We start from the raw sequence: 9,989 nt of genomic DNA on the forward strand, positions 1-9,989 counted from the left end.
GAATGTTATCTATCCCTTCTGCCTTATTTGACCGTAAGTCCTCTAAAGCTCTTTTAAATTCCGATTCTAATACTGCATCGCCTATCTCTTCTAAATCGACTCCTGTTTCTTCTTCTATCACATCAGACAAATCTTCACCCTCATAGAGGCTTTCAATGTATTCTTTCCACCTATCTGCTCTCTCCTCTGCATTTAACAGTGGAATTCCCGTTGCACTCTTAATGTTACCACCGTTGCTTTTAATGTCACCAAAGGTTGTTTTGACTTTCCTGTATGCTGTCCTTCCGATAATCATATCTTTTTCGATGTCTTCACATTTTTCCTGCAGCCATTTCTACTTAGCTTCCCTGCACTTCCTATTTATTTCATTCCTCAGCGACTTGTATTTCTGTATTCCTGATTTTCCCGGAACATGTTTGTACTTCCTCCTTTCATCAGTCAACTGAAGTATATCTTCTGTTACCCATGGTTTCTTCGCAGCTACCTTCTTTGTACCTATGTTTTCCTTCCCAACTTCTGTGATGGCCCTTTTTAGAGATGTCCATTCCTCTTCAACTGTACTGCCTACTGCGCTATTCCTTATTGCTGTATCTATAGCGTTAGAGAACTTCAAACGTATCTCGTCATTCCTTAGTACTTCCGTATCCCACTTCTTTGCGTATTGATTCTTCCTGACTAATGTCTTGAACTTCAGCCTACTCTTCATCACTACTATATTGTGATCTGAGTCTATATCTGCTCCTGGGTACGCCTTACAATCCAGTATCTGATTTCGGAATCTCTGTCTGACCATGATGTAATCTAATTGAAATCTTCCCGTATCTCCCGGCCTTTTCCAAGTATACCTCCTCCTCTAGTGATTCTTGAACAGGGTATTCGCTATTACCAGCTGAAACTTGTTACAGAACTCAATTAGTCCTTCTCCTCTTTCATTCCTCGTCCCAAGCCCATATTCTCCTGTAACCTTTTCTTCTACTCCTTCCACTACAACTGCATTCCAGTCGCCCATGACTATTAGATTTTCGTCCTCCTTTACATACTGCATTACCCTTTCAATATCCTCATACACTTTCTCTATCTATTCATCTTCAGCTTGCGACGTCGGCATGTATACCTGAACTATCGTTGTCGGTGTTGGTCTGCTGTCGATTCTGATTAGAACAACCCGGTCACTGAACTGTTCACAGTAACACACCCTCTGCCCTACCTTCCTATTCATAATGAATCCTACACCTGTTATACCATTTTCTGCTGCTGTTGATATTACCCGATACTCATCTGACCAGAAATCCTTGTCTTCCTTCCACTTCACTTCACTGACCCCTACTATATCTAGATTGAGCCTTTGCATGTCCCTTTTCAGATTTTCTAGTTTCCCTATCACGTTCAAGCTTCTGACATTCCACGCCCCGACTCGTAGAACGTTATCCTTTCGTTGATTATTCAATCTTTTTCTCATGGTAACCTCCCCCTTGGCAGTCCCCTCCCGGAGATCCGAATGGGGGACTATTCCGGAATCTTTTGCCAATGGAGAGATCATCATGACACTTCTTCAATTACAGGCCACATGTCCTGTGGATACATGTTATGTGTCTTTAATGCAGTGGTTTCCATTGCCTTCTGCATCCTCATGTCGTTGATCATTGCTGATTCTTCCGCCTTTAGGGTCAATTTCCCACCCCTAGGACAAGAGAGTGCCCTGAACCTCTATCCGCTCCTCCACCCTCTTTGACAAGGCCGTTGGCAGAATGAGGCTGACTTCTTATGCCGGAAGTCTTCGGCCGCCAATGCTGATTATTTATCAAAATTTAGGCAGTGGCGGGGATCGAACCCGGGACCGAAGACGTTTTGATTATGAATCAAAGACGCTACTCCTAGACCACGGGTACGAAACACGATAGGTAGCCCTGCCTAAAGGAAGCCCCTCTAACAAAGGAATCACCTTCAGAGGAGGTCAGGCATCCAAGAAGTGAAGGAATTAGCATATTCCATCAAAATATAAGAGGTATTAGAGATAAAGTTTGTGAACTGCTTACAGACGTTGACTCTAACATTAACGGTATATCAGAGCACCACTTAAATAATTTGACAATTCAGAGGCTTCCTTTACCAGGATACAGGTTAGCTGGCTGTTTTCCAAGAAGTTCTTCACGGAGTGGGGGAGTGGCCATGTACGTAAAGAACAGTATTCCATTTGAGTCCTAGACGTATCACGGCATTGCACTGAACAGGTATTTGAATGTTGTGCGGGGCGGTTGAATTTAGTGAAACTAAACGTCTAATTGTTGTTGCTTATAGGTCCCCTACGAATTCAGAGCATTTCTGCTCAAGCTAGAGAGGGTTCTTGGTTCACTTTTGTCGCGTCCCGGCACAGGTCCCGGATACCAATATAGAGTTGGTCGAGCCTGCGTGGCGCAATCAGGACGTTGACGACAATTATGGGTTTGTGGTTCCCTTTAACTAGTCTTTATTACGGAGGTGAGAGGGAGTAGAATCTCCTGGACTGGCTAAGGGCGTGTAGAAGGTGTAGATACCTTATACAATACTTCCAATAGGTAGCGGGTACAAAGGGTGAATTGGCAGCACTGAAAACAGTAAGGTGAGATTTCTCCTTTAACTTAATTTATTCAATTAATATCACAAAGAACATGTGAGGTGTCAGACCCTTCCCCTTACTTTGTATACTTCTATAGATTCAGCCAGAATCTCCACTTTACTCTTCGTTTAAATAAGGGACCTTTATACTATCCACAGGAGACAAGCACCAGCCAGTGGCTTGTTCCTTTTATTGCTGAAACTAGCTGTAGAGGCTACTTGAGACAGAGACAAACTGTCCCTGTTCAAAACTATTCCACGGTAACAACTTCTACTTAACTGACAGTTGTAGTTGATTCCACCAGAGCATCACCGTCTTCTCGTAGTTGCAGTTACTATAAACTCATCAGTAGCGGATGCTACCTTCTCGATGCTGCCGGGCCTTGGGCGCTGCTTGTGCCCTCTTCGACTTCTGCGACGACTCTGCTTCTTGCTGCTCGTGGATGCCCTTAAATACTCATTGTGAAGGTCTGCCCTGCTCGGACGCAGCCCTCGCATCCGCTTTCTCTAACTTATTTTTCGGTCTTCTCGGACATTTCGTTGCTATGGACCTACATTGGTTTCGATATGTCGAGCCGAGTCCCTGACGGAAAGTTCCTTCTCACCCTCCAAGGTCTGGGAGACGCGCTGTTCGTCCCCTCGACGTGTTTACTAGCTCCGGCTATTTGTGACACTTTCCCTTCCGTGCCCGCGGTACTGCGCGGCGTCCGCGTAAGAAATACTGGCTGAACCTTTACATTATGAATAGCTATGTCATTTGGTTAATTAAATCCTCTGGGGACCTGACACCTCCCCCCAAAAGTACATTAATGCGCACTATTCAAAGTGCCGTTAATACATCAAATTATTACAATTCTTTGTTTTTCCTGAAAGAGAAACAACTTTACATCGTAATATCACAAAAATATTCCTTATATTACCCTAAAAGAAAATGACTACTTGCTAGGTTCTATCGTCTATTCTTTATGAATACTCTGTCGTCCGCATCTCGTGGATGCCTTTCATAAATTACTACTTCTTCGTCTCTGTCTCCTGGTCTTACAGGTAGTCTGGATGTTTCAGTTGCGTTAACTACCGTTGTTCTTACACAAATCGAGCGACAACAGCTCCCTCCTCCATTCTCGTCAAACAACTTCTTGTATAAGTACTTACAACAATTACACTTCGCACAACACAGAAATACAATGACTATGACAATTAAACTTATACTGATATACGTAGTGATTGAATATGTTTGGACTTTTTTCTCTCTCTCTAATTCAATTTGTTCCTTGTCTATGAATTTACTAATTTCGTCCAGTCTTTTACCTGCTACTCTTAAATCATCTAGATTGGAAGTGACGTGCTTCAAAGGTAAATCAAATCTTATTTCCGACTCATTAATTTTACGTTCTCACTTCCTCACAACAATCTAAATTAATATCTACGTCAGGTATAATATCTTTCCTAGTATAGTTGCTTTGAATCACTTTATCTGATTGAATATATATGTGTGTCCCATATCCTTTACAATTCTTTTTGAATTTTATTATTCCTCTCCCAAGAAGTTTTACGTCCTGTGACGGATGTGAACTGCATAAAATCGTCATGTCCTCCTCTTTAGGTACTATATATAACCATTCATTGGTACTCAAACGAGTCCATAAACTGCGTTCCAAGGAAATCATTTTCTTAACACAATTAGTTGGGATCTGTGACTCTTGTAGTAACTTTACTTCACAGTCCTCTTGGTCATACATTGATATTAGGCCAAACGTCTGTTTACATATTTTTCTATTCTTATCTATTTCTTTACATTCTAAGTGCTCATAGGATACCTTAGCATATAACTTTTTAGAGCGATCTAACAGTAAATATTCCTTTTCCGGCTGTATGTAAGTAAACTGTCCTGTGCCAGCCGTTACTTCCACTGGTAGTGGTAACATCTTGTATAGATTAAATTCATTATTTTCAATTAGGGGTATATTAATAACATAACCTAATACTTCCTTTGTTACAAATACATCAAGATCCATAACTTTTAAAAGTATATACCCATATTCTTCTACTAGAGGGATGGGAAATCTTACATCTCTTAAGTCGTTTTGAATTAATCTTAAATTCTGAACAATCTGTACTGGATTCACAATATGAGGCGCAAGGATACCCTTCTGTGCATGAACTATGGCACTTACTAATTGTTCATATTGCGCACCTATCTCATTAAACAAGCTTTGTAACTGTAGGAGCTGTTCATTGATCGTCATGAATGCTGCCATCCGTTTCAAACCGTGATCGGTTGTTTTCAACGAATACGTGATAAACTGTTCTAGCTTGGCCATTCCGTTCTTGAGCAATAGCTCATTCGAACTGATTGATTCTACCGTTCTGTTTAGACCAGTCAGCGTGGCTCTGACTACAGCCACTTGCTCTTTTGATAACTTCAATAACTGCTCGGATCTTGCTTCCATCCGATCGATATGCGTCTTATAATATGCAGCATCCGCCTCGTCCAAAGTGCCAAACAATATTTTACTGAGTTCTCCTACAAAGTTAAAAATACCTCTTTTCTGACGTCTTCCGGGCCTAGTTAATTGATGTATAAGTGATTTTGTTTCTTGTAACCTTTCTACACTCTGTTCGACTCCCTTACTTAATACGTTACACTCCGTTCTACTAATGTTTAAACGCGCTAATTTTTCCCTACATTGTTGCACCGCCATTGTTCCCATCCTTGCTGCAGCATAGAATTTCTCATATGTTACCAGTTTCCACGTTGTACTAGTAATTTCTACTTCTCCTTCATGGTGGTAGTACAGACCTGGAGACGCCTTTATCGGGTGAATTTCCACGACATTGTCCGTTTCACCAGGTGCTTGAAAACAGTATGACCACCCCATGAAGATAACAATCCAAATCCAAAATGTCGCGCGTCTGGGCACCATGCTGGGCCCGTAAGCGAAATTTCATAGCCTAATAGTATGGCTTCAGCCTATTAGCATGTACTTTTAATTGTTGTTTCCTATGCGTTTTCAGTACTACATTAGGCAAATCTACTTCCACTACTTCGTAGGGACCTCTAAATTGGGAATCTAGTTTCTTCGATCTCCCGCGTCTCACGGTCTCGTCATGTACCAGCACTCTGTCACCTATCTCAAAATTTCGGGAATTCTCTGTCTTGTCATAGTAAGCCTTGTTGGTTAATTTTGCCTCTTTTATTTTCTTCCGTGCTACCCTATGTGCTTCCTGCATTCTTGTTTTGAACTGGTCTACATAACCGTCATAATTGTACCCTATTGTGGCTGTCTCTTTCTGTAAGACTCCTGGTACATTCACAATTCTCCCAAACAGTAACTCGAATGGGGTATACCCGGTGCTGCTATGAGGGGTAGTATTAAAAACAAACGTACTGTAAGGAACCCACTTATCCCAATTGCTGTGGTCCTCGTTTATAAAATGCCTCAAATATTCCACTAGCGTTCGATGCGTCCTTTCTAACGCTCCATTCGTCTGGGGGTGAAAAGCAGTGGTCTGGATCTTTTTGATTCTCAACATTTTACATAATCTCTTAAACACTTGACTCAGAAAGTTTGATCCTTGGTCTGTTAACAATACTGATGGAATTCCATATCGTAATATAATTTCCTCGACGAATTTCTCGGCTATTGTATCTGCGTCTTGCCTCTCCACTGGAATAGCTACCGTGAACTTACTCAAATCATCCTGAAATGTTAAGATATATCTATTACCTCCTGTTGTTACGTCTAAAGGACCAACTATGTCCATGTAACACTTCTCAAACACAGTTTCTGCCGTGTCTGTAACAACTAATGGCATCTTTATCTTACTCTGTGTAAACTTATTTCGCTGACATTTATCACATGTTCTAATGTATTGCTCGACGTCACCTTTCATTCCTTTCCATGAACCGTATCTCTTTAAACGTTCTAGAGTTCGGTGAATACCTTGGTGTCCTCCTAAGGGATTATCATGTACCTCCTTCAAAATTTCGGCTTTCTGTTCCTCACTTAGCTCTGCCTCCTCTTCCTCTAACTCATTAGTCTCGGTTATCATTCGTATTGGCTCTTGGCTTTCCTTCGCCTGTGCCTCTTCGTCACTTTGTCTCATTCGGCTTAATGCATCTGCATTGGCGTTCAGTCGCCCTGGTTTATATATAACTTCGTATGAATACTCTTCTAGTTTTAGCCTCCATTTCAATAAACGCGATGATGGGTCTTTTACACTGAAAATCCAAGTTAGTGGCTTATGGTCTGTGACAATTGTAAATTTCCTCCCATATACATATGGTCTGAATTGTTTTGTTGCCCATACTAACGCTAAACACTCTAGCTCAGTTGCTGAGTAATTCCTTTCTGCTTTGTTTAATGATCTTGAAGCATATGCTATTGGCAAATCGCTTCCAATCTTCCCCTGAGATAAAACTGCTCCAATCGCTTCGCCACTAGCATCTGTGGTAATAACGAACGGTTTCTCAAAGTCTGGATATTGTAATATGGGGGGATTGATTAACTTCTCTTTTAACTGTTCAAATGCATCTTGCTGCTGTCCTCCCCATTCATAATTTTCATTTCCCTTCAGCAATTTGTGCAAGGGTGCTGCAATCTTACTGAAGTCCTTCAGGAATTTTCTGTAGTAGCCGATTAATCCTAGGAATCCTTTTAACTCTTTTTTGGTTTTCGGTACTGGGAACTTCTTCACCTTTTCTACGTTCCTCTCGTCCGGCTGTACCCCTCTGTCTGTGATTCTATGTCCAAGAAATACTACTTCTTTACGCAGAAATTCACACTTATCTGGCTGCAACTTTAAGCTGTGTTCCCTTAATCGATCGAAAATTTCCCTCAATTTTTCATTGTGTTCCACCAATGAGCTTCCATAACAAATTATATCGTCTAAATACACCAAGCACTTGGTTCCTTGTAACCCCGTTAGTGCAACATTCATTAATCTCTGAAATGTACTGGGTGCTCCTTTTAATCCCATTGGCATTCTCTTGTACTCATAGTGCTGATAATTGGCACTGAAGGCTGTTTTCTCTCTGTCCTTAGGGTCCATTAATATCTGATGGTAGCCACTTGCTAAGTCCAACGTGGAAAAATACTTAGCCTTTCCTAACTGGTCCAGTATTTCCGATATGTTCGGTATTGGGAACGCTTCCCCTACTGAAATCTCATTCAACTTCCTGTAATCCGTCACCAACCTGTACTTCATTTGCCCACTAGCATCAATCTTCTTTGGAACTAACAAAACGGGTGCGTTCCAGGGACTCTGACTTTCCACAATAATATCATCAGCCAGCATTTTCTCTATATGTTCCCTCAATATCTGTTTTTGTGCTTCTGGAATCCGATATGGTCGAACATTGATAACCTTGCCTTTATGCTCAGGCAGTATCGGAAGGGTATGCTTGACTGTTTCTGTAAAGGATAACCTATCCCCCTTTAAATAAAACACATCGCAATATGCACTACACAATTTCTGCAACTCATGCTTTTCTTCGTCATTTAACTGCTCCGTTCGTAAAGCTTCTCGGACCTGTAAACTGCGATCCCTATAACTTTTTGCCTGTTCCGGCGCTTCTTGCACTCTTCGTATTGTGGCTTCATTGCATATCTTTTCGGTCACTAATTGTATGGAAGTTAAATCACATTCTTCCTCTCTTGTATTCAGTACACTAATGATACACTTCCCTTTTACATTTCGTACTATCGCTTCTGGAACATAAATACCCTGTGTTATCTCTTGTTTTGGTACAATAATCTCTTCGCCCTCTGAAATAGCTTCGTGTCCCTTGACGCAAATTCTCATAACTTTCTCCTCCCTTGGTCCGATTGTTCCACTTCTGTCACTACTTTCGCGTTCCTGGCTGTGAATCACCCCGCCTGATGGCTGTCTCGGTCCGTTACTTTCACCGACGACACTCTGGTCCTTTAAATTTTCGTGGCGCGGCCTATAACATCGTTCCTTCCTACATTTTCCATTTGTCGGGTCCTTACCCTTCTGCTGCGCATTTATCTCTCTCATGCTTTGTACCTCGCTTGTTTCCCTTGTTGCTTCCTCTTCGGGCACTGCTAATAATGGCGTTGTCCATCCATTTATTTCTAACTTTCTATTTCGGTAATCAATGACTGCTCTTTGCTTTTGTAGAAAATCTCTGCCTACCAAGCCATTATACGGGACATCTGTTCCCTTGCTTAACACGTGAAATGTGTGTTTCCCCAACACAGTTTTGCCTATTCTCAAAGTTAATATCACAGTACCCAGCGTACTTACTGTACCATTTGTTACCCCTTTTAACCTCCGCACTTGTGCTCTATTAACTGCTAACCCTGGGATCATATCTTCTTCCTTAATTAGACTAATATGTGCTCCTGTATCTATTAAAAACTTCAATCCTCTACCGATTTCTTGGCAATGAGTCGTCATAACATCATTTTCTGCCTTGCAGTCTATCACCCTAACCTTGGGCCATTTGATGGTGGTAACACGAGACTGCTCCGTATCCCACCTCCTTAGTTTCCCGAAACCACTTTCTTCTTTCCTGAGGTTACTTTTACTTTTTCCATACATTGGTATCCAGTATGTCCGTATTTATTACATATAAAACACTTGGGGGTTCGGCATTCCGTCGCCTTATGCCCACGTCTCTGACATTTCTCACAAAACAAATTATAACAAAACTTCTGGAACCTCCTAGCTTCCTCTGCCCTAGTGGGTGTCTTTACCCATCGTACTTTACTACTCATCTTTGGTTTCCTACATTCTCTAGCAATGTGGCCCTTTTTCCCACAATTATAGCATTTTTCTCCCCAGTTATTTCTAATTTCCGTCTCTCTACGAGCCCCTTTATGAAATTGTCCCTTTTCTTTCATCGATAGCAGTGCGCTTTCCTCCTGCTGTGCTATTTCTACTGCATCCCCAAGACTTATTTCTTTCCCTCTGCAGCGCACAATCGTCTGTATTCTATCATTTACTAGCCCCTGAATAAAGCATGCACGACCTAGTGCGTAAACCAATTCTAATGCGCCTTTCAGCTGCGCCTTCTCTGTTACTCGTGTTACGGCAACTCTGAACGATTTGGATAGCTCGTCTATCCTATTACCCCAAGATGCTACAGATTCTCCCGGATATTGCCTTGCTTGGAACATGCGACATGCGTAGAAATCTATGGTTCTCTTATCCGAATAATTCTCTTCCAGTATGCTTCGAACCTCCGGCCAATCATTTGTTCGATCCCGCACTAATAGCTTCGCCCTGGCCTCCCCTGTTATTTTGGACTTTACATATTGGAACAATAACTTCTCGTCCTCACTTTTAACAACCTCGAATGCAGCATTCACATTCTCAATGAACTCTTGTAATTCCCTTCGGTTACCCTCGAAAACCTTAGGAACTAA

The sequence above is a fragment of the Schistocerca nitens genome, chromosome 9, assembly GCF_023898315.1.
Source record: "Schistocerca nitens isolate TAMUIC-IGC-003100 chromosome 9, iqSchNite1.1, whole genome shotgun sequence".
Lineage (NCBI taxonomy): Eukaryota > Metazoa > Arthropoda > Insecta > Orthoptera > Acrididae > Schistocerca > Schistocerca nitens.